Below are 26,284 nucleotides of genomic sequence, written 5' to 3' on the forward strand. Positions count from 1 at the left end.
ACTTTCTCCGAGGAACCAATCACCATCCTGACTTGGAAAGATATCGCTGTTCCTTCACTGTTGCTGGGTCAAAATCCTGGAATTCCCTCCCTGAAGGCATTGTGGATCCATCTACAGCACGTGGACTCAGTGTACTAGAAGGCAGCTCACCATGACCTCCACAAGTGGAAACTAAGGATGAGCAATAAATGCTGGTCCAGCTCATGTCCCATGATTAATAAAGGAAACAGGATTTAAGTGCGACATCAATGAGCACGCAGGGCTTTTCTTTCCTTCAATGCTGTCATCTCCTCCAATGAAGCGGCTAACTGCTTTTTTGACATGAGGAGCTGCCTGGTCAAGCACCCATTCTATGAAGGGAAAGTGCCAACAAAAGGATACAAAGATGGGGGAGGGTGTTGTAAAAGCTAAAATGATGATTGCCTCATTCTCACTGGTCTGTTCTAGCAGAGGCCACCAGGTGGTGTTCAGAGAGGTGAATCCTGGCCCTGTCACCCTCCAGTACCCAGAGACAAATGGCCAATTCTAACTGCCCTATTGCCACCTTAATTTTTTCTAGATTAGATTCCCTGCAATGTGGAAACAGACCATTTGGCCCAACAAGTCCACACCGACCCTCTGAAGAGTAACCTATCCAGGCCCCATTTCCGTCTGACTAATGCACCTAACACTATGGGCAATTCAGCATGGCCAATTCACCTGACCTGCACATCTTTGAACTGTGGGAAGAAACTGGAGCACCTGGAGGAAACCCACGCAGACACAGGGAGAATGTGCAAAATCCACACAGTCACCTGAGGTGGGAATTGAACCTGGGTTCCTGGCGCTGTGAGGCAGCAGTGCTAATTAATTGTGACCAGCTGTCTGAATACTGACTGCTGTCTAAACCCAACATCTCTGTTATCAGTGCAACACTGAGTAATACCCTTCATAAACTGAGTCACTAAGGAAAGACAGGCTTTCCTTTTGCAATTAAAAAATACCTGATTAATTATTGATTTACTCCACTATGCTCATTTATTAAAGAATGCATTATTTAGATATATATTCCCTATATATTTTTATCTTTAATCCTACTCTTCTGCATCAATCACTCCATAAGTTCCCTTCTTTCAAGTGAGGTAACAGCGATGAAGAGAATGGTATTTGAAGACGATATAAAGAGCAACATCAGGATCCCAATGTAAGGTATGGCTGTGCTGGGAAGAGATAGGCAGGGCCATTAATACACAAATCACCTCAGGCAAAAATCACGGCATCTCACTAAATAACAATAGCTAAAGCTTAATTTGTCCATCCTGGTGGTATGCTTGAATGACAAGCTACCCTCCATCTCCATTTACTTTTATGCTGATCTCCAAGTGGACATGGAAATGTCTAGCTTTTTATGGTGTACGTAACAGATCTGGTAGCACATTCACAAGGAGTGCTGTCGGTGTCAGGCAAATATAGAGACAGGGACTGAGCAGCACAATGTGAGCATTGTACACCTCCGCATTTACACTGCTGAAATCCCAGTAATAACCATTGCATTTTCCCTCTTCATTTGTCTGAGTGATCAGTGTAAATAAAATATTTAATAGCACATATTTAAAAGCTGGTGATGCTTAGAATGGAGGTCTTGTGATGAGGTAGGCAGTGTCCCAGACTGTCAGCCAGGAGCTCTGGGTTTGAATTGGATTCCAGGTCTTTTTAATCACAGAACTTTGCAAGATGGCCAAACAGCTTAATTATCAATCCTCAACTCCTTCCCATATGCATGGTTGCAGGCAGGAAGAGAGTCTCCCTCTTCGCCATCCTGCGGAAGGCATTGGCAAACCACTTTGTCAAGCCCAATCATTGACCAGAGTCTGTGTTCACCAATGGTGTCTTAGGGTTTGGTACTGAGAGAGAAGGTTCTCTTATCCCATTAGATCATGGCCAATTTGATCCTGTCCACCCCCTCCCCTGACCCTCAGCCTAATTTTCATGCATTGTCCTCCAACTCAATCCTTAAATTTTTGAAACTGAACAAGCATCCACTGCCTTTTGGAGAATATAGGGCATGCATAAGAGAGTCCTTCCCCATAGTTAACCTCAAGCATGCCATTAACTGACAGTGAACAAATAGTTGTGTTCCATTAGGTTACACAGGAATTCTATGCATTCAGAAGCATTCTAGCATCAACTCCAGCCTCCCCACTACTCTTGACCCACTCCAATTTGCCTATTGGACCAACAGATCTATGTCAGATGCCATATGACTTGCCCTTCACTCCTCCTTAGAACATCCTGACATCAAGAACAGTTACGTAAGAATCCTACTCATTGACTACAGTTCAGCCTTCAACACTATTATTCCCTTGAGACTGATTACTAAACTTAGTGATCTCGGACTAAGCCCCACTCTCTGCAACTGGATCCTCAGTTTCCTGACCCACAGGCCACAATCAGTGAAGATTTCATCCTCACTAACACACAACACTGAAGCACCTCCAGGAATGCATACTCAGCCCCCTACTGTACTCACTGTATACCCATGACTGCGTTGCCAAATACCAGACTAATGCCATTTACAAGTTCGCTGATGACTCCACCATAGTCATCTAATCTCAGATGGCGATTGAACAGACTTATAGGCGGGAGGTGGAAGACCCGGAAAAATGGTGCACTGAGAACAAACTAGCTCTCAATGCCAGCAAAACCAAGGAACTCATTATTGACTTTCAGCGGGATGTTACTCATTTCCCCCCCTACACATTAACAGCACAGAGGTGGAAGGAGTGGAGAATGTCAAGCTGCTGGGAGTGGTCATCAGCAACAAGCTTTCTTGGACTCTTCATGTGGATGCACTGGTTACAAAGGCCCAGCAATGTTTTTTCTTCCTCAGGCAGCTAAGAAATTTGGCATGATGGCGAATACCCTTGTCTACGTTTATTAGTGTGCCATCGAGAGCATTCTGTCTAGATGTATCACTACCTGGTATGGCAATTGTACCGTACAAGATTGGAGGCGGTTAAGTGAGTGGTGAACCCGGCCTGGACAATCACAAAGGCCAACCTCCCATCGATGGAATCCACCTACCAGGCCTGCTGTCAAAAAAAGGCCACCAGCATTCTCAAAGATCCATCCCACCCTGGGAATGTTTCTCTACAACCTCTACCATCGGGGAGACGGTACAGAAGCCTGAACACATGCACCCGCCAGTTTCGAAACAGTTTCTACCCTATTGTTGTTAGAATATTGAATGGACTCATAAAAACTTAAGACTAAAGTGGTGCTGGAAAAGCATAGCAGGTCAGGCAGCATTCGAGGAGCAGGAAAATCGATGTTTTGGGCAGGAGCCCTTCATCAGGACTTCATTCCCTGATGAAGGGCTTTTGCCCGAAATGTCAATTTTCCTGCTCCTCAGATGCTGCCTGACCTGCTGTACTTTTCCAGCATCACTCTAATCTTGACTCTGATCTCCAACATCTGCAGTCTTCACTTTCGCCTCATAAAAACTTAACATTTGCCTGTACCTGTGTTTTTGTTTTTGCCGCTGTTTACCTATTATTTACTATCTATGCTACTTAATTATGTGAGCTGCCTGTATTGCTCACAAGAGAAAGCTTTTTACTGTGCTTTGGTACATGTGACAATAAATTCAATTCAATTCATTCCAATTCATGGGGTGGCAGGGTGGCTCAGTGGTTAGCACTTCTGCCTCACCACACCAGGTTCGATTCCAGCCTCGGGTAACTGTCTGTGTGGAGTTTGCACATTCTCCCCGTCTCTGCGTGGGTTTCCTCCGGGTGCTCCAGTTTTCTCCCACAGTCCAAAGATGTGCAGGTCAGGTGAGTTGGCCATAGTGTTTGGTGCATTAGTCAGAGGGAAAGTGGGTCTGGGTGGGTTACTCTTTGGAGCGTCGGTGTGGACTGGTTGGGCCAAAGGGCCTGTTTCCATACTGTAGGGAATCTAATCAATTCAATTTTGCGACAACCCAAGCACAGAGGACAGGTGTGTAAACATAAGTGTTGTGCTCCTCTCTCCCAACAATATTCCAAAGTTCCTCATGCAATAGGGCATCAGCAGTGGTTAGCGTACCACTGCCACCTCATAGCACCAGGGACCCAGGTTTGATTCCACCCTTGGGTGACTGTCTGAGGATTTTGCACATTTTCCCTATGATTGTGTGGGTTTCCTCCAGGTGCTCCGGTTTCCTCCTACAGTCCAAAGATGTGCAGGTTAGGTTATTTGGCCATGATAAATTGCTTCATAATATACTGGTAGGCAGGTTAGCCATAGTAAATGCAGAGTTACAGGAATAAGGTTTGGATGTTCTTCAGAAGATCAGTGCAGACTCAATGGGCTGGATGGTCTCTTTCCACACTGTAGGGCTTCTACGATTCTATGAAATGAGAATCAAATGTGCAATACACCTCCAAACATTGAAACCTATGAGCAAATTGAAGCCTAAAGGCCCAAATTATGACATTTAACCCCCAAATAATTTTGATTCAAGATTGCACCACACTCATTTCCAGCTGCACGTTCAAATCATTTTACCATTGAGCATCAAATAGATGTTTAGGGATTGAACTCTTACATGTAACAGACCTTTTGTTGAAAACAGTGCTGCTTCTGACTTGATTATATGTCATAGTTGAAGCTGCAAGATGGCTGCCATATTGATAGGCCAATCGCGACGTCTCATGGAGTGACAATCTTTCATAATGAACTGGTTGGAAGATAATTATAACATTCCACTGAATTCAAGCCATCAAACTTGCTCTGCATGATTCAGAATTCAGAACTGCACTGTGGACCATTGCTGAAAGGCTGTTTGCTCATTAAAAGTATTTTTTTTTTGAGGAGTGAAAGGGCTTTAAAGTACTCAGGGGGCTTGAAACCAAGATGCATTTTACCTGTCTGGGCACCTCTAGCACAGATGGGAGTAGAATTTGGATAAGCCGCTCCAGAGGTAGGGACACTAGTTCTCAAAAATATTTAACCTCTTCTTTGTGGCCAACCAGCCTCTCCCTACTAGGGAGTTGAACTCTGGCTGTCCACATAACAGACAGGAAGGCTATTGTCGCTACAAATGAAGAGCTCCCCCTTGGTGGTCTTCAAAAGCTAAGGGATGGTACACAATGCTACACACAAGTTCCATGTGTTGAGTGGCAGTCATAACTTCACTAATCTGAGCTTGCCTGAATGCACTTAAATTGAATTAAAGACTTTTCTTGCCCAGGCTCTTAAGCCATTGTTGTAGATGGAATGACTAACTACTAACCAATCCATCCAGAGATTTGAAACTCACGCTTTCTTACTTCCTAAACACAAAGCAACAGAATCTCTTTCTTACAACTAAACCTTGCCAGAGGATTGCATAACTCCCCAATCGTCATTTCTTAATGAAAGGAATCCTTGTAAATATTATATATACTTCTGTTTTAATCATTGCAATGGAAATGGTCTACCCAGGGATATCATTAAATCATGCTGTCTGGGTGTCTTATCCAGAGGTGAATCTATTAAACAAGTTATGAGGCATTCTGAATTTCTGAAAGGGGGAATGTGTTAGGGTGAGAATCTGCATTACCTGTCCAAATCACTGTGAGTTACACACCCAGAAGATTTCTGGGTAAATGAATGCGACATTACGCCCATCAAAAGTTAATAAATGATACAATTCATGTCAAATTATTATATACACTCATGTAAGACTTGAGACTCTGAAGGCAGTTTTTTCCAGGCAAAGAGAAAGAGGTCAATTATACAGAAATAGTATTTCCAAAGGGTTAAAATTCATACCACTTCTTCAGAACTCTCGATAAAGACACAACCTCAGTGGCTAGTGGCCACAATTCTGAGTTCAACTGGAAATCGTTGTCTATTTCTGACAATTTTAATTCAGAAGCAGTCATCCCATAAAAGACTTAGAAGACTATTGCTGTTAACCCTGCCCTGACAAGGGACATATGGTGTTTTTGAAAAATTAAAGATTTTGGTGTCAGATGCAGGGGTCAATTTATACATAAGATCGACTACTTTACAAGTGCATGCAGTGACTAATTGGGTAGGAAAAATAAACTATATTTTCTCAAACAAAATGAAGCTAGAGGGGAAAGGAGAAGAAATTCTTTTGACGCACAGAACTTTCATAGCCTGAAATGGTAGCTGATTCAACAATAGTTTTCTCGAGAAAATTGGATATTTGAAAAGTGGAAAGTTAAGGGGTTATAGGGGACAAACAAAGAAGTGCGACAATTTGGACACCTGGCAGATTTGAATAATTGAGTGAGGTCTCTTCCACCAGTTGCAACACCAATAGGAACCCATTTTCAGGAAGCTCAATAGGATTAAATCCACTTGGGCAATTCCTACCTTGCTCCTGGAAGGAGAATATTCTCCACAAGAAATCCTAGTGCAATGCAGATACCCATCAACAAAACTTATCAGTCCATATGAGGACAGCATCTCTCCTACACTGTCACCAGGAATGATCATAGAACCCCTGCAGTGTGGAAACAGGCTATTAAACCCATACCAACCCTCTGAAGAGCATCCCACCTCTCTACCCTATTCCCATAACCCTGCATTTCCCATGGCCAATCCACATCACCTGCTCATCTTTGGACTGTGGGAGGATAAGATGAAACTCATGCTGATACAAGGAAAACATGGTAAACCCCACAAAGACAGTTGCCCAAGGGTGGAATCAAACTCAGGACCCTGGTGCTGTGAGGTAGCACTGCTAACCGCTGAGCCACCACGATGACTATTTTCAGCGATGCCAGTGGACCGAAGCAGAAGATTGGTGATGTCAGCATCAGGAATAAGTTCAAAAGGCTGGATTCAATGGGGATTGAACAGACAGGGCTCTGTGGGGCTGCTGACGAAGGGTGGGGGGCATGATTCAAATGTGTTAATCCAGGTACGTTCATTCCCACTGGCCAAGAGACCTTCCCGCACCAACCACCAGGTTTACACATCAGAGTCCTTCTTACGGTTAGCCTGTTGATTTGGCCAATGTCCAAGAAGTAGCAAGAGCAAAATGAAGGCCTTAAATTAATTCTCAAAGGTTTCAGTTATGCTCAACCATGTAGAAAGATTGTTCTTGCATCATTCCAACCTGGATTGAATCAGAGGGAGGTTGGTGTCTGATGAAATCTTCACCCCACACCTTCCCAAACCCTCTATGGTTGGGAGGTGGGCACCATTTAATCCTTCCCGGTGACACAAGCAGTTTCCTTTTGGCCTGTTGCATTTCACATGGAAAACAGACTTCTTTCAATTCTGCCCATCTGACTTACTTACTTCTTCCCTCAAAGATGCTGACTCCTGTACAGTAATGGACAGCCATCAGTACCACAACTAAGGAACCTTCCTTCCACATGGAGCATTAGGTATTAACTGTCTGAAGCTTTTCCATCAAAGAACGAGGATAAACGAAGCCTAGACCACAGTTAAGCGGTAGTTCTGGAACCTAAACTACACTAGTTTAAAGTTTGTTCATAAAAGGGTCAGGTCTGACCAAGCTTAACTCCTGATCTGACAGTCGATTGTCCCTTCATACTACCTACAGGTGTTAGTTCTTTTAAAACTCCTGACAAATGCTTCTGAGGCGTACAATTTGTTCATGTTCTGATCTCCAAAAAAATTGTGCACAGGCACTAAGGTGAAGAAAGAAAAATGAGAAAGGGAACAATATTTGACAAATTGCTGTGCAGTGAGAAAAGCTGGAAGTGATCGATGCCGAAGGCAAGAAATAATTGGAAAAATAAACAAATGGATGTCACTTCGAAGGTCTTACACTTCCTGTAGTCTAAACGTACAGTTCTGCACATCGCCGCTTTCTCCCTGCCAATAGTGTGATTCCATTGTTTTCTCTGCTTTTAGTGAGGGGACAGGTTCAAAGGTGACTAGAACACCTATGTTCTGTCTGCAAAATATGATCCTGACCTTCCAGCTGCCGACCACTCCAATACACCACCATGTTTCCTGGCCAACATCTCTGTCTCAGGGTTGCTGCAATGCTCCAGAGAAGCTCAGTGCAAGCACATCTCACTTTCCACTTGGGAACCCTACAGCCTTCTGGACTCAATATTGACTTCAACAATTTTAGGCCATGAGGAACCTTCTCCCATGTCCTTTGCCCAATTCCTGCACCCCAGGCCTTGTCATCACATGGTCTGCTACATACATAACCTATTGTCAGCTACTAACAGTCTCCATTCGCAGCTATTCATTCTCCTAGACTGACCTATACCCAGTTCTTTGTTTGTCCAACTGTTTTTCTCTCTCTTTAGGCTCGATGTCCACCTATAATTTACTCCTCCCCATTGCGTCCCCGCCCATCCCCCAACCAGCTTCTGCATAAATACCAACCTTTTCCTAGCTACAATCAGTTCTGAAGAAGGTCACTGGACCCAAAGCATTAACTCTGATTTCTCTCCACACCAGCTCTGTCCTACCACCTGAAGTTTTCCATCAATTTCTGCTTTAGTAACTCAAACGAAGAATGGGTTGGGGCTGAGTCTCAGTGCTGTTGCCTTGATTCTTCGACCTGCACTTACTTGGACAGCATGTAGTTGTCTGTCAATTCTTGATTTGCCCTCCCAATTCCACACAGCCACTGAATAGCACAGGAAGAAGGCCATTCAGCCCTTTTGTATAACCTTGCATTTAATCTCATTCCCCTACTCTTTCTAATTTCAAGTAATGTTGATCTTGTTAACGCTGACCTTGCTTTGTGCACCTCCTGTGCAGTGAAAACTTGTATACCTCGCTCTGCCTAAGCACCCTCTGATCTGTATGTGCTTGCTTAGTATGATCTGCCTGTACTACACACAAACAAAGCTTTTCACTGTACTCAGGTATATGTGACTACAATAAATCAAATCAAAACATTTCACATTGCATAATTGGTGGCACAGTGGTTCATTGCTCAGCGCTGCTGCCTCACAGGACCAGGGTTCAATTCCAGTTTCATGTGACTGTGTGGAGTTTGCACATTCTCCCTGTGTCTGTGTGGGTTTCCTCCAGGTGCTCCGGGTTCCTCCCACAGTCCAAAGATATGCAGGTTGGGTAAGTTGTCCATGGTGTTCAGGAATGTGCAGATTAGGTGCATTAGTCAGAGAGAAATGGGTCTGGGTGGGTTAATCTTAGAACTTCAACTTTTAGATCTGGTCTATCATTTTCCATCACTATTTTAAAACTAATGGTTGCTGGCCCCAAAGTGCTCCCCCACTGACACTTCAGTCACCTGCCCTGCCTTATTTCCCAAGACTAGGTCAAGTTTTGCACCTTCTCCAGTAGGTACATTCACATACTGGATCAGAAAATTTTCTTGCACACTCTTAACAAATACCTCTCCACCTAAATCCTTAACCCATCTAGTCCCAGTCTATGTTTGCAAAGTTAAAATCCCCTATCATAACCACCCTATTATTCTTACAGATAACTGAAATCTCCTTACAAATTTGTTTTTCAATTTCCCGCTGACTATTAGGGTGCCTATAACGCAATGCCAATAAGGTGATCATCCCTTTCGTATTTCTCAGTTCCATCCAAATAACTTCCAGGAAGTATTTCCAGGAATATTCTCCCTCAGTACAGCCATAATGCTGTCCCTTATTAAAACACCACTCCCCCTCCTCTCTTACCTCCCTTTCTATCCTTCCTGGAGCATTTGTATCCTGGAACATGAAGCTGCCAGTCCTGCCAATCCCTGAGCCATGTTTCTGTAATTGCTATGATACCCCAGTCCCACGTTCCTAACTATGCCCTGAGATCATCTGCCTTCCCTGTTTGGCCTCTTGCATTGACACAAATGTAGTTTAATTTATCAGTCCTACCTTGTTCTCTGCTTTGTTCCTGCCTGCCCTGACTATTTGACTCGCTTCTTTTCTCAACTGTACCAGTCTCAGACTGATTTCTTTTCGCAGTATCTCCCTGGGTCCCACCTCCCCTCCTTACTAGTTTAAATCCTCCTGAGCAGCTCTAGCAAATCTCCCTGCCAGTATATTAGTCCCCTCCAATTCAGGAGCAATCCATCCTTCTTCTTCAGGTCACTTCTACCCAAGAGATTTCAATGATCCAAAAATGTGTATCCTTCTCCCATATAACAACTCCTCAGCCACGCATTCATCTGCTCTATCCTCCTATTCCTACCCTCACTAGCTCGTGGTACCTGGAGTAATCCAGGTATTACTACCCTCAAGGACCTCCTTTTTACATTCCTGTCTAAATTTCTACATTCTCCCTTCAGAATCTCATCGTTTTCCCTTCCTATGTCATTGGTACCAATGTGTACAATGACCTCCTGCTGGTCCCTTTCCCCTTTGAGAACATTTTGTACCCTCTCTGAGACATCCTTGATCCTGGCACCAAGGAGGCAACACACCATTCCGATTTTTCACTGCTGGCTGCAGAAACGTCTGTTTGTGCCCCTGAGTAGAGAGTCCCCGATCGCTTGGAACCCGACGTACCCCTCATTTCATTACACCCAGTCTTGATACCAGAAACTTGGCTGTTCGTGCTACATTCCCCTGAAAGTCCATCACCCCCAACATTTTCCAAAACAGCAGACTTGTTTGGAATACGGATAGCCACAGAAGACACCAGTGCTACCTGCCGCATCTGCTCTCAGTAGGACCAGTTCCACTACAGAACATGTTAGATGACCTCCTTCTTTAAAGGCCACAATTCCCCCTCCCATGTTGATGATGCCCTCCAGTGCATCTCATCCACTTCCCGCACCTCCGCCCTCAAACCCCACCCCTCCACCCGCAACAAGAACAGAACCCCCTCCGGTCCTCACCTTACACCCACCAACCTCCGTATGCATTGCATCATCCTCCACCATCACCTACAAACGGACCCCACCACCAGAGATATATTTCCCTCCCCACCCCAATCCGCTTTCCGTAAAGATCGTTCCCTCCGGGACTACCTGGTCAGGTCCACACCCCCCAATAACTCACCATCTCCTCCTGGCACCTTCCCCTGCCACCGCAGGAATTGCAAAACCTGCACTCACACCTCTCCCCTCACCTCCATCCAAGGCCCCAGAGGAGCCTTCCACATCCATCAGAGTTTTACCTGCACTTGCACACATGTCATTTACTGCATCTGTTGTTCCCGATGCGGTCTCCTCTACATTGGGGAGACGGGACGCCTACTCGCAGAGCACTTCAGAGAACATCTCCGGGACACCCACACCAACCAACCCCACTGCCCCGTGGCCAAACACTTCAACTCCCCTTCCCGTTGTGCCGAGGACATGCAGTTCCTGGGCCACCTCCATCGCCGCTCCCTTCCCACCCGACGCCTGGAGGAAGAACGATTCATCTTCCACCATGGGACTCTCCAACACCATGGCGTCAATGTGGATTTCAGCAGTTTCCTCATTTCCCCTCCCCCCACCTTACCCTAGTTCCAATCTTCCAGCTCAGCACCACCCTCATGACCTGTCCCACCTGTCCATCTTCCTTCCCACCTAACCGCTCCACCTTCCCCTCTGACTTATCACCGTTACCTGCACCTCCATTGACCTAGTGCACTCTCCCCCACAGCCCCACCCCCTCCCATTTATCTCTCTACCCCCGAGGCTCCCAGCCTCATTCCTGATGAAGGGCTTTTGCCCAAAATATCGATTTTCTTTCTCCTTGGATGCTGCCTGACCTGCTGTGCTTTTTCAGCATCACACTCTCAACTCTAATCTCCAGCATCTGCAGTTCTCACTTTCACCTTCCTGTACTACCCACCTACCTCTCCTACCTTTCTTGGAGTTAACTCATCTACCTGACTGTATCTGCAACTTTACTCCCTTCCTAAAACTGCCATCTATCACACACTCTTGCTCATGTAAATTCCTCATTGCCTCTAACTGTCGCTCCAACTGATCCATTCAATATGACAGGATTCGCAACCAACAACATTTATTGCGGATATAATCCTCAGTAACCCTTAAACTCTCCCAAAACTCCTACATATGACAAGAAGAGCATTTCACTCGACTAAAGGCCATTTTGCTCCTTCCAAATTACAGATGCAGAAAATAACACCGTCTTATTGCTCTACAAAACACTGCTCCAGGCTAGCTTAATATGTATGGCTTATATTTTTAAAATTTAATCAAGAGACAGATCCCGATAAAAACAAATAATCAAGAAAGAACCCATTCTACTCACTATTGTAGAGTTACAGTAAGGCAATACTTAAAACTATTTATTTATCTGTTTCTGTGCTGTGACCTCTCCCAAACAGGTTCCACCGAGATCAGTTGTGAATTTCGTTGTTTACGTTTTCCTGGACACACTCCGATATCCAGCAAAACATAAATTCAAACAGCAAAGGCAGTAACTGCGCAGATTCACTGCTGTGTCAGTTAGCAGTGTGGGTTTCTTTTTCTCTCTCTCTCTCTCTCTCTCTTACAGACCATGTGCTTACTGCCTTTGTCTGTCTGTCTCCCTTTTAAAAGTGCTATTGTTCTGACTTTTTTTTCTCCAAAGTTCCAAAGTAATTGCAACATCATATAAAACAGCAATTGCTGCACCTGGAATTCGAGGAAATCACCTCCAACACCTAAAATACCCCCAAACAGGAGCAGCCTGTTCCAGCCAGAACTTTTTCTTGTCCTCCATCTTGGATTACCCAGAATCCACTTGTGGTGTTAAAACTCAGGTTAAACTCACCACCAGACATCTCTCTCTCTCTAATGACAGTGAGCAAACCTCTGGGACTATGGTGACTTTACCTCACAGCACAACGTTACCCTACCTTGCCCAGATAAGGAGGAGAGGGCATGATCAATGAGCCAACAGTTCTTTTTGAGCTCATAATTTCCATGTGCTTGGTCAACCGTAGATGGAGAACCACGTTTGCAAAACAAGGCCTTCACGGTTAATGACAAACTTTGCGCTCCTTTACCCACCATTTAGTGCAGTGGATGAGATTAATGATTAATTTTTAAAGACAGCAAATTATTTTTACAAAGTGAAATCCATGAATAGCCTAACTAACTACGAATTAATATGAGACAGTATATTTGTATTTGGATGTACCTCCTATTACTTATTAAAATCTCTTTCTCCTTGCTCTAAGATTGCAACATGCCAACTCGTAAAGGGAGGCGAGGAAGCATCCTCAACGGTAGAACATACACTCAGTTTTGCATCCAAAGGAATCGTGCCCGTTATTAAACAAAAATAGGTAAAGTACATTTTTTTCCTCTCTTCTTCATCCATCATTATAATTTTTAAATTTTTTAAAATTCTCCTTTCATTTGGCAACAAATGCCGTGGATATTTGAGGGCATGTTGCCTTGGGTTTTGTCAGGGCACTCACACGATCCTCAATAACAGCAATACAATTATGGCCATCTCCTGCCTAAAACATTAAAAAGCTATTTCGGTCTAATTATTTCTTGTGCTAGTGCTCTGGGAAATTGCTTTATTTTCTTGCACAAAAATATAAAATAATATGATCGTTATATTCAGGCAATTCCACCCCTCCCCTTCAAACACTGAGCAAATACTCCCAACAGCGATGAACTCACAAATTTTATAAGATTGAGGCACATGCAATGCATTTTAATATTGTTGGGGGACCTGTGGCTGGTTAGGTGGTAAGGTGGAGCACCTCGAGCTTCATGAGGAGAGGGACATTGTAGAATGCAATACACAAAACATAGGAGAAACAAAGTCGGGTCACAACACAGGAGAAGATCATTTGGCCCAATGAGACGGTGCTAGGTAAAAACAAGGGTGTTAACCATGGGAAATGCAGGGGCATAGAGAAAAGAAAGGGAGATGGTTCTGGGTGGTACTTCGGTGGATCAGTACGCACTTGTTGGACCAAACGGCCTTATTTCACACGACAGTAGAACCTCGATTATCTGAATGAGACAAGTGGGGAGTATTTTGTTCAGATAATTGATCCAATTGTAAACAAGAGGTAATTAGAGTGCTGGTTATCGAACATTTCTCGGTTATCTGGCAATGCACACCATAATGCCATTTAACCGATAACTGAATAGAAATGAACCGCGATTATCTGAAGGATGTGGGTGGGGAATATTTCATAGGGTTAATTGAATTCCGGATAATCAAATGCCAGATAACATAGTTTAACCAAGCATCGGGACCTTGCAATCTTGCCGGATAATCCGATATTCAGGTAATCAAATGCCAGATAATTGAGATTCCTCTGTACTGAGTGGCCTAATTATGGGACTTTAAGATTTTGTTCAGATAATCCGAAATTTGGATAATTGATGTTCGGATAAACGAGGTTGTACTGTATATGGATTCTATGGAAAAAGCAATATCCTGAACTGCACTGTCCAGCTTTTGTTTGACAATCCTCGATGTTAGAGCACTGCAAATGCCTATCAAAGTACTTATTAAGTTCACTGAGGCTTTCTGTCTTGATACTACTTTTCAGGCAGCAAGTTCCAGACCAGTATGGACTGCATGGAGGTTCGGTCATTAGCACTGCTGCCTCAAAGCGTCAGGGACGCAGGTTTGATTCCACCCTTGGGCATCTGTCTGTAGGAGTTTGCACATTCTCCTTGTGTCTGTGTTGGTTTTCTCTGGGTACTCTAGTTTCTACCCACAGCCTAAAGATACGCAGCTCAGCTGGATTCACTGTGCTAAATTGCTATTTTGTGTTGGGGACGTGCAGCCTAGGTGGATTAGCCGTGAGAAATACACGGTTACAGGGATAGTGTGGGTCTGGGTGCGATGTTCTTTGAGGGGTTGATGTAGACCTGATGAGCCAAATCGTCTGCTCTGACAATGTAGAGATTTTATGTAATATCGGCTGAGTTAAAACCAAATCACTTTAATTCCCCAGCAATTCTTCAATAATTCCTTTACTAGAATCTGACGAGAGAGGAAAAAATATTATGAACTTAATATAAATCTTCTTCATAACTGAAGAGTGATACAACATGTTAATGAAGAAGAGACATATTCAACTTCAAAGGTTAAGTCTGTTTCTCTCTCTACACATGTTGCCAGACCAGCTGAGTTTCTACAGCACTTCCTGCTTTTTGCAAAATTTCTAGATCTCCAGCATCCATAGTACTTTCCTTTTACCCTGTGCTTTCTAATTCTGTGCTGCAAGACTCTTAAGGACTTAAATGCAAAATGCATCACCACATTGCTTTTGTTATTCACAGTCGAGCACAATGAAAGCTCTTTCCTAAAAGTAAGGTTGATGTTGATACACGGCCAAAGATGGAGAGTGATATCCTCATGAAACATCTCTCTATTATACAATGGATTCTCCGATATAGGAAGGATTTTATTACCAGAAAGATTTCATTAAGCTGGAGAGGGCTCAGAACAGCTTTACCAGCTCGTTGCTGGGAATGCAGGGCTTGTGCTATAAGAAGAGGTTGGGGCTTTTTTTCACTGGAGCCTAGAAGGTTAAGAGGTACCTCAGAGGTTTACAAAATTACGAGAAGCATAGATAAGGTGAATGGTACATGTCTTTTCCCTAGGGTTGGGGCATTTCAAGGTGAGGGGGCATATTTTTAAGGTGAGAGGAGAAATATTTGCAAAAGACATGTAGGGCCTTTTTTTACATAGAGGCTGGTTCATGTGTGGAATGAACTTCCAGAGGAAGTGGTAGATGCGGGTACAGTTATAATGCTTAAAAGACATTTGGATAAGCACATGAATAAGAAATGTTTGGAGGGATATGGACCAAGCGCAGGCAGGTGGGACTAGATTAGAATGGGATTATGCTCTGCATGGACTGGTTGGACCAAAGGATTCCGTGCTGTATGACTCCATTACTGATATGATGGAGTAGATTTGAGACTGTTATGATAGCCTAGTGGCTTTATCACTAGACTATTAATCAAGTGATCCAGCTATTGCTCTGGGTTCAATTCCCATACCAGCTGAAGTTACAATGAAGGGCTCTCTTTTTCAACCTCTCCCCTCACCTGAGGTGTGCTGACCCACAGGTTAAATCACCATCAGTCATCTCTCTCTAACAAGAGAGCAGCTCTATGGTCCGACAGGACGTTGGCGACTTATCTTTACCAACATCTTATTCCATAGATGCACTAGCCTTGTTTTTTTTTCTCCAGTCTGTCATTATTTTACATTTCATTCAGACGAAGTTTCACTGTGAGTTTTCCTTCTCAAACTGACAAACAACAGCCTATTTAGTGTGTGAAATAAAATTGAGAAGGACGAGACGGACATGTACCACAATCTGAAAGCCTGATTGCCTCTCACTCGGCATTGCCCCTTCTTTTGACAACATCCTGCAGATTGTTCCTGATAAGCTTTCATTAATAATATTGTAAAACAATGTGGCAGTCTTGCACAAGAGTCATTTATCCATGTACTGTGTCTGCAGGAAAAAAAAACTGCCTATGTTTAAAGTCATTTATCACTGTAGTGAGTTTACTGGGACAGCAGCAAAGCCTCGGAACATTCAACAAAGGAGCCAACATTTGAACTTTCAACTCCATGTGCACACGAACTCGATTATACATATATATTCAGACTGAGCGATGGCACTTGGGAGAGGGTTAAAGGTGGCAACCGAGTCATGGGGATTTGAAATGATATTTATAGCTTTGCTCTCTCTGTTTATGAGGTCGCCTCAATTCGTAGATTAAGTTACTAGCTGGGTAACTGACTCTCAGCTATTTATTCACCTCACACATCACGGTTGCTGGGTCAGCCCAAAGTATTTCATATGCTGAGCCAACTACCTTGAAGTTGCAGGGAAGTTAGACTTCAGGAGCCCTTGTTAGACTCCTGACGCACAGTTTGCAATCCTGTTCCAGAGTAAGCTTGCACTTGTTGAATTGAAGGAACTGCTTACATTTACAACCAAAGTCCTCAGGAAAGTCTCCGAACATTTCACAAAGTTATCCTCAAGTGTGGCAGGCACTGTCATGTTGGCAAATGTGCCAGCCACCTAACCCATTGCAAGCAAACCTGGTCTGAACACCCACTCAATTTTAAATGATAAGATAATTACAAATAGGAACATGCATAGACCTTTCAGCTCCTCAAGTCTGGTATGCCATTCAAGAGGACCCTGGCTGATGCAACCCTCATCACATTCACTTGCTTGTCCTTTTCATTTAACCCTTGATTATCCATCTGATTGAGAATCAATCATCTCAGCCTTAAATAGACACAAGGACTCTGTCCCCACAGCTCTCTGTGGCAAACAGTTCCAAAGACTCTCAATACTCAGGAAAAGAAATTCCTCCTTATCTCAGTTTTAAATTGGAATCTCTTTATCCTGCGGCTGTGCCCTCTAGTCCTAAACTTTCCCTTGAGGGGAAACATCTCAGCATTGACCCTGTCAAGCCCTTTCAGAATCCAATATGTTTTAATGAGATCACCTCTCATTTTTCTGAACTCCAGTGAGTGGAGTAGCAACCTGTTTAGCCTTTTTCTGTCCTTGCTGATATTGGCTTTGACACCCAGGTTGGCCAAAATATCAGAAGAATTCTCAGTTCCACAGCAGTAGTGCCATGGCTCCAAATGGAACAGGCAACAGTACCTGAATAAACATTTTGAGTTTTCCCATAACATTCTACGCAGTATCACCCCAGATTTTAGCCATGGACTGAAGTTTAACCCAGCAACTTTGAGTTTCTGTGGTAGGAGAGCTCTGGCGTGTAGAGTCTATCAACAAACACATCGAGTTAGACCCCCATCTAGCACCCCCTGAGTAAAAGAACAGGAAATGACATCATCACAGGAAATGATGTCACCACAGGAAATGTCATCACCAACCCAAAGAAACCCAAATATATAAGTAGAAAGCAGGAATTATCAACAGTGCTTTGCCCGGAGGCCCACTGAAGATGTTACCTAGGAGGGTGACGAAACGTCTGGAAATGAACCTTCCAGCTCAGTGAGCAAACCTACATCCAGAACCTCCACCTGAGCTACAAATCTTCTCAAAACTCCCTAATAATCAATAATGTTTCTTATGTCTGGCAAAAGCCCTTCATTCCTGATGAAGGGCTTTTGCCCGAAACGTTGATTTTGCCTGTCCTCGGATGCTGCCTGAATTGCTGTGCTCTTCCAGCACCACTAATCCAGAATCTGGTTTCCAGCATCTGCAGTCATTGTTTTTACCTCAATGTTTCTTATGTTCCCTGCCTCCAGCATAGTCTTACTTGTGTCCCGTTTACTTTGCTCTCAGTTAAGAGGACCCATTCCTTCTCTTGCACATCTTAATTCACATTCATTTTAACATATTTTTCTCTTCCATCGCCATGAACAACCCTTTTATCTTTTGAAACAAAAGCAGACATTGCTGGAAAAGCTCAGCAGGTCAGGCAGCATCTGTGGAGAGAAATCAGAATTAACGTTTCGGGTCGAGTGACCCTCAGGAAGGGTCAATGGTCCCAAAATGTTAATTCTGATCTCTCTTCATGGATGCTGCCAGACCTGCTGAGTTTTCCAGCAATGCCTGCTTTTGTTTCTGATTTCCAGCGTCCAAAGTTCTTTCAGTTTTTGTTTCACTTTGACTTTCGCACTCGGCCTCTGCCTCTGTCAAAATTAAAAAGAAAATTCTCAACACCTTTCAGTTCTGAAGAAATCATACTGGATCCAAAATTCTGAGGGGTGACCTTGTGGATATTTATACAATCATGAGAGGAACTGATAAGGTGAATGGCGCAGGACCTTTTCCCAGGGTGGGGGGACCAAAACTAGATGGCATAGGTTTAAATTGAGAGGGGAAAGATTTAAAAGGGATCTAAGGTGCAACATTTTCATGCAGAGGATGATGTATCTCTGGAACAAGCTCACAGGAGAAGAGGTGGGGGCTGGTATGAGATGACACTGTCATTTTAAAAATGTTAGTTTGTTCTTTTTTATAAGAGAGGTTAAAAGGCCAAGGAGTCTAAGTTTAAGAGGCCTTTGGGTTTTTTAAAAGCAATTTAACAATGGAAGGGGAGTGGAAAGTTCAGGCTTGCTAGTTTTTTTGTAGTTGTAGCAGTCACAAGATGTGAGAGTTCAGAAGAGAAGCTTCAGTAAAGGATTCTTCAGAATTTCTCTGAAATCTCTCTCTGGATGATGTTCCCTCCCACCTGTAAGAATCTGTGTTTGAATTTATCTTTTTGCCAAGTGGTGTGTTTATGGGATGTCAGTCTTGGAACACTTAATGAGTAATAGTTACTGTTAAGTTTTCCAATGGTTAAGTTATTCTAAATTTTCGCTTTCTTTTGTTTGTGTTCCGACTGTCGTGTTTAAATAAATTCTGTTTTGCTTAAAGCCGAGTGGTTTGACCAGTTGCATCACACTAGGAACAGTCCCAAAGGACAAAGCTGGGGATTCTCCTTTGTTCAGCTTGTGTACCCAAATAAACGTCCTGAACTCTACCGTATTAATATTCTGGAGAAATGATCAGGTGACTGCAAGTCTCAGCATTCACTCAGTAGTGGCACTCTCCCACATCTCCCCTTAAAATAAGAAGCGTTAGGGTCTAGGCTACCTTCTTAATATATTTTATGGTGGAGGGTGGGGCGTTTGGCCTAGTCCATAACAGGTGCAATTACGACATTTGAAAGGCATTTGGAAAGGTAAACAGATAGGAAAAGTTTTGAGGAATATGGCCCAAATGCAGGCAAATGGGACGAGTTCAGTTTAGAAACCTGTCTGGCATGGATGAGTTGGGCCGAAGGGCCTGTTTCTGTGCTGTAAGTCTCGATGAATTGACAACTCTGTTTCTCTCTCTTCACAGATGTTGCCAGACCTGTCGCGTTTCTCCAGCAGTCTTAGTTAAAATCAACTTGTTTGACCGCATTACAACCCCACATTCTGTAACCAGATGGTCCTGATGTAGGACCTAGACTTTTATCTTGATTCAATAAGATCTGTTGGTGAGAGAGCCACCTACCGAGTGAATGCTTACACTTGCAGTCACCTTCAACCTGATCATTTCTCTGGAATATTAATACCGTCTAGTTCCAAACATTCATTTGGATGCACAAACTGAACAAAGGAGAGTCCTCCACTTTGTCCTTCGGGGATGTGTACACTGATAAAGATGTAGAATTGGACCCTCCCTATCTGGGACTATTGCCAGGTCTGATATTAAAATTGCAACAACCTTCATGGATTCAAAAAAAAAAGTGTTAATCAACACATATTTTATTGCGGGGAAGGAAGAAATGTTATGAAAGCATTTCATCATATTATCATTTAATACCCACAACCTTCCATTTACAGCCACACTGTAGGAGGCAGTGGTGTGGTGGGAACGTCTTTGATCTGGCTCATCCAGAACCCCAACTTAAGGGGTATGGGTTCAAATCCGAACATGGAAGATGGAGAAACTTGAATTCAGTAGTTTCAAGAAGCTGGAATAAAGACCTAGCCTCAAGGCATGTTACCATAAACCCATCTGGCTCACCAAGTCCTTATTGGAAGAAATCATCTGTCTGTCCATACCTGGCCTGGCTACAAATCCACAGCAATGTCATTGACTCTTAACTACCCTCCATCATTTAAGGATGGACAATAAATGCTAGCCTAGCTAATGATGCTCACATCGCATAAACTAGAAAAAAAAATCCAATATTTAAAACAAAAATAGAAATTGCTGGAGAAACCCAGCAGGCCTGGTCGCATCTGTGGAGAGAAAGCAGAGCTAACATTTTGAGTCTTGTGACACTTCTTTATTTTATTTTTCTATCCAATTGTTACTCCCTTACAATGTTACCCAAACAAGGTCATTATCACATTGTTGTTTTGCAAGCTTGCAGTAGGTATATTGTCTTCCATGTATCTTCTATGACCACAGTGGAGTCAACTACTAAAGTATTTCTTTAGCTGAGAAGTTCATTGAGATATCTGGAAGTTGATCAGGTTAAGATTTTCTTGTTCTCATCTTTTAACTATTTTTGAGTATATCAGGTTGTCGGCTTGCTCGCTGAGCAGGTGGGTGTGTTCTCAGACATTGCATCACCCATGTCAGGTAACATCATCAGTGAGCCTCCAGTGAAGCATTGGTGCTCTGTCCCACTTGCTATTTATGTGTCTTGCTTTGTTCTGGTGGGTGATATCATTTCTAGTTCTGGTTCTGAGAGGTTGGTAAATGGTCTAAATCTATATATTTGTTAATGGAGTTCCAGTTTGAATGCCAGGCCTCTAGGAATTCCCGTGTGTGTCTTTGGTCTGTCCCAGTTGAACTGGTGTCCCTCTTCATCTGTGTGCATCATTTGCTAGTCCTTTAATCCGTCCTCTTTCAGCAGTTGGTGTAGAGTCCTAACTTTCTCTTCACCCACTCTGCATTTTTCCAAAATTTGATGAAATGCCTAATATCCAGCCTTCAGTTCCAGCAGCTTTTTCCCTGCTGTTTTTAGACTTCTGAATGGACCTCTCAAATTTTATATTTAATGTTGATCCTGCTCTTTGTGCACTTTCTCTGCAGCCATCCATTATATTCCTCACTCTATTCCATGATCCTAATGCACAATCAAAACAAAACTTTTCACTCTACCTTGGTACGGGGCAGTAATAAATCAAATCAAATCACATCAAAAGAAGGCTCAACCCACAGCATCATGAGGAAGTTCTGAGGAAGGGTCACTGGATCTGAAATGTTAACTCTGATTTCTCTACACAGATGCTGTCAGACCTGCTGAGATTTTCCAACAACTTTTTATTTTGCATTATGATGCATCATCACCCTTTACAATGCTGCCTGAACTATTGCTTAGCTCCAGCCCGTGCTGACAGTCAAATGGAAAAAAAAAGTTTTCTGCTTCTTTCTTCTTCTCAATTCGACAGAATTTCATTAGGAAAAAAAATAAAATTGGTCTTTGCAATGTTGGAAAGGGAGCTTAATCTTTTGCATTCAATTAACCGAATCATCTCTCTAGATTAAATTTGTTTTCGATGTTTCTCACTCTTCAATGGAAGATACTATTCATCTTGCTTTATGGTGTCATCTCCCTCAAATTTGTCAATTATTAAACCACCTATCACATCGCTACACCTGCACATTTCTGCCACCAGTTGGACTTTCTTATGTTGCAGCAAGGGCTGAGTGGCCTTCTGTTATTCCCCACAAACAAAAACAGAAATAGCTGCAAAATCTCAGCAGGCCTGGCAACATCTGTGCAGAGAGAAAGCAGAGTTAACGTTTTGGGGTCCCGTGTTCTGAAGAAGGGTCACTGGACCTGAAACATTAACTCTTGTTCTGTCTCCACAGATGCTGCCAGACCTGATGAGGTTTTCCAACAGTTTCTGTTTTCGTTTACTCATTCTCTTTGTGTGTGTGTTTTGTGTTTGTACATATAGCTCAACAACTACAATCTCACTGATGTGGGAAATATACTTTTCCCTTAAGTTTCATAAGTAAGAAAGATTTGCATTTATTGACTGTCCCTCATGATCTCTAGCCATCCCAACATCCCAATTAAATTATTTGGTTGTAATGTATGAAAGCCAAAAAGTCATGCTGCAAACTCCCATAAATAGAAGTACAATAATGACCAGATCATCTGTTCCATCAATGTGGGAGAGAAATATTGCAGATCTCCTTTGATCTTCAAAATAATGCCTTGGGATCTTTCACAACTGCCTAAGAGGGCAGCTACTTGAGTCTTTGGCTTAATGTCTTACCCCAAAGGCAGCACATCTGGCAATGTTGCACTCCCTCAGAGCAAACTCTGAGTGCAAACCTACAGGAAAAGACCTTTAAAATTGACAGGCATTGGCCTAACTTGTCTTGTTCACTTCAAATGGAGCTCTCCATTGGGGAGACACGAAACCAACTTGCAGAACGTTTCAGAGAACATCTCTGGGACACATGCACTAAACAACCCCACCACACCGTGGCTGAACACTTTAACTGCCCCTCTCACTCCGCCAAGGACATGCATGCCCTGGGCCTCCTCCACCATCAAACCCTAACCACCCGACGCCTGGAGGAAGAACACCTCATCTTCCACCTTGGGACCCTCCAACCACACTGGATCAATGTGGGTTTCACCAGTTTCCCCATTTCCCCTTCCCCCACCTTATCCCAGATCTAACTTGCCCGAAACGTTGATTTCGCTGCTCCTCAGATTTCCAGCACCTTTGGTTTTTTTTTTCTGTCCCTATGTGAAGGTTTCTAGTTTCCTTTCAAGGATGAGGCTGCAACATTCCCAAGATGTTTCCCACCCTGCAATAGTTGAGGAGTGGCAACCATCTTAACCCTCTGCCTCATAGCTTGAGGCCATAAAGCTCTGACTCAAAAGGCACGGCTGTGACCTGAAAGACGCCAAAAGCTGACACATAGTTTTAATGATAAGCACGCGTCCAAGGGATAACTTACATCCCTTTGATAAGGTGAATCACACATCATTTAAAAGAGGAATAATATTCATTACCAAGCAGAAAAGGGAATTCTCGAACACTCGTACCTCACTGTTGTTGCTAACCAGTCGGACAAGCAACGCCTTATTCAAATACAAATAGCTTCGCCTGTGGATGAATGCCAGATAATAATTTGCCAAACGTTTGTTTCGTTAAAGCTCGGGCCTTTTTAAGCAAACAAGACTCATCAAGCTACATGGGGTGGGGTTCATAAAGTATCATTTCTAATCATTTTGGTTTAAAGCCAGAATTATGCCTGGATTCCAGGAGATGACGAGAATTCAGTCGTTACGAGTACAAAGGTTTTATTTCCTTTGCAGGATGGAGACACCGACTTGTTTAGATGTTCCCCACCCTCCAATTGTTCAAGAGAAATTAACGATTTGAGGATCCAAAAAAAAAAAGCTCATAACTTGGTTTCCCTTTTAGTCCGCCGTTTTATAGCAGAACTCAATTAAGTGAAAATGACTTGTTTACAACAAGATGCGGAGACAGGTGACATATGCATAAACATTGAAATAATAGAGGCCATCAACATAATCTGACGTTGTAACATGCAATTAACATTTGAGATATTACTAGGGAAACTATTCAATTCGGGGGAATGTATCAAGGTGGGACAATATTCACAATGGAGTTATTCACATCACGCTCTCTGACAACTTCTTAATCCGGGAAGTGAAACATTTATTTATTGAAGGGGTTGCGCTGTATTTTCAATTGTAACAATTTTTAAAAATGACCTTTAAGTTGTACGTTCATACTACGTGGACTATCAATTGGATTGGCAATTTTCTGAGCTCGTCCCCTTCTCGATTTTGTTCTGGCACAGACAGGAAGTAAGAAAACAGTCACTGCGAAAGAGCTAAAAACCGTGAAATTCAATCACGGCCTGCTTCATCCCTTGTCGACTTGTTCAGGGCTTGAACATGAAGAAAATGCCCAAGACTTACTTTCACATCCTTGGTTATTAAACGGGGTCAGGTGAGGGTGATAAATGGTTTCTTTGATCAGAGAGAATGAGTTATACATCATAATAAATTCAGCACAGCCGCTGACACTGAAAGAAGAGACAGTGTCTAGCTTTGGCCTGGTTGGCTTTCCAAATGACCCTTCATCTCACTTCCTTCCTTATTTGTGGTGCAAAAGCCCCAGCAACCCCAGCTTGCTTATTTCACGACAAAAGAGAATGGGATTAGTCTTACTAACTCTTCCGACAGAGTGAGAGAGAGAGACAGTACCCCTTTTCATCTTGAAGATGGCGTTGCCTCGTACATTCTTTTCAGATTTTGATGAAATCTGGATATTCAGTCAAGACTTGCAAATATACACAATGGAGCATCTTTCCCACTCAAATTGTTGGCTATATGGTTCAAACGCAGGGAAATTGCTGTTATGGTGAGACCCCACGCATAGCTGATTCCACTAACAGATTGATGTCTAATGATCATAGGACCAGCAAAACAGAGGATAGCCAGCGAGTTTTTAGAAGCATGGGACACATCCACAGACTCGACCAACAAACACATCGACCTGGACCCAATATACCGGCCACTACAACAAACAACTGGAAGCAGCAACCGGAACCAAATGAATTCCAGAAGACACAGTACAGCAGCGCTTCACAGGAGGCTCCAAAGCCCTGAAGATGTCACCCAGACAGGGGGAAGGTCTGCAAATCAACCTCCCAGCTCGGGGAACGCACCCACGACTACAGCAATTTGATGCAATTGTTACATTTTGGCAGCAAACCTTCCTTCATTGTGCTTTGGTTACACTTCCTACTCTGCAGTGGCTTGGAAATGTCTGGTAACACAGTAAAATTGGACGCCAAGGTACTTTGTTTTGAGTTTTTAGCAGATTGTGATTAGAACATTTGAAGCCTAGAGATTCACTACACGGCACTCAGTAATTACATTTCACTTGCAGAACAGCCTTGGTGAGATTGACATTACACCTGTCCCTACAACCACTTTGTCACAAAATTGCACAGACATTTGGTTGTTTGGGAGAGCTCAAAAGTGTTACCAAAATCAATGCCAGAGCTCGTCCTCTGTTCCCTCTCTCAGCATCACCCGAAATTTATGTTAGCTGGTTCGGCCCATGTGCGCTGCTCCTCTCCCCTTACAGCCTCAACTCACGGCATCCTCACTCTTCCCTGTTCATAAGGCCATACGAAATGGGAACAGTGGTAGGCCATTCGGCCCATCGCTCCTGCTGTGCCATTCCATAGGATCATGGCAGGATTTGGATTCAACGACACTTAAGCAACGGTGACATATCTATGGTCAAGAGAAGCTTGATTCGTGAGAGTCTTACCAACTGGGTTAAGCATCTTGAATAAAGTACAGGTGTGAAGGAGAACATTTAACCAGTGGTTCTTTGATGGGAGTGGATGGGAGGAAGTTATCCGAATCTATGCGGAGAACTCATTTCCTACCTGGTGCATCTGGCATTTCTGAGATCAAGGACACAAAGGGGCAAGAGATCACTGCAGGAAAGAAACATCTCCCAAGCACATGGTATTTTACACTTCTGCTATAATCCAAATGCATAATTTAAGATATAAAAACCTACAACACACGAGAATCGGGAGAAGACAGCACAATTTAGGAAAGGCTCTGTAAAATGACACGTTCACTCCCCTTTCCTATCATCAAACTTGTATTATGACATTGCTAGTCATATTTCAGACAGTTCACAGTGATGACCCAGAAATGAACCATCTTACTTTGTAGTTGGCAAACAATTTCTTTTTGAGGCACCACGTAATTAGCATAATGAGCACATCACATTAATTTATAATACTGTGGTGATTAAGATCCATGTCTGCTCTCCCTCAAATACAGGCAGCTCCATTACTCAGTGCTTTAAATTGACTACATGTCATGTAGCTTTTTGATAGCCCAGTTCTTCACAAGGCTGACACTTCTGGTTTAGTACTGACT

General features: G+C 43.2%; 1 protein-coding gene and 1 long non-coding RNA gene across 14 annotated transcripts in view; one reads left to right on the forward strand and one right to left on the reverse strand.

The window, feature by feature from the left end:
- The window catches only part of LOC122542477, a 41,478-nt gene extending 21,007 nt beyond the window's left edge, over nt 1-20,471 (forward strand). The window contains exons 2-4 of one of the 2 annotated variants that reach the window (XR_006309812.1): nt 13,072-13,179; nt 14,413-14,490; nt 19,711-20,471. This is a non-coding gene — a long non-coding RNA (uncharacterized LOC122542477). The remainder of the gene's footprint in view (nt 1-13,071; nt 13,180-14,412; nt 14,491-19,710) is intronic. The other variant, XR_006309811.1, reaches the window with a different exon arrangement.
- The window catches only part of celf6 (CUGBP Elav-like family member 6), an 859,092-nt gene that overhangs the window by 489,957 nt on the left and 342,851 nt on the right, over nt 1-26,284 (reverse strand). The window lies entirely within an intron of this gene.

The sequence above is a fragment of the Chiloscyllium plagiosum genome, chromosome 40, assembly GCF_004010195.1.
Source record: "Chiloscyllium plagiosum isolate BGI_BamShark_2017 chromosome 40, ASM401019v2, whole genome shotgun sequence".
In the NCBI taxonomy this organism is placed as follows: domain Eukaryota; kingdom Metazoa; phylum Chordata; class Chondrichthyes; order Orectolobiformes; family Hemiscylliidae; genus Chiloscyllium; species Chiloscyllium plagiosum.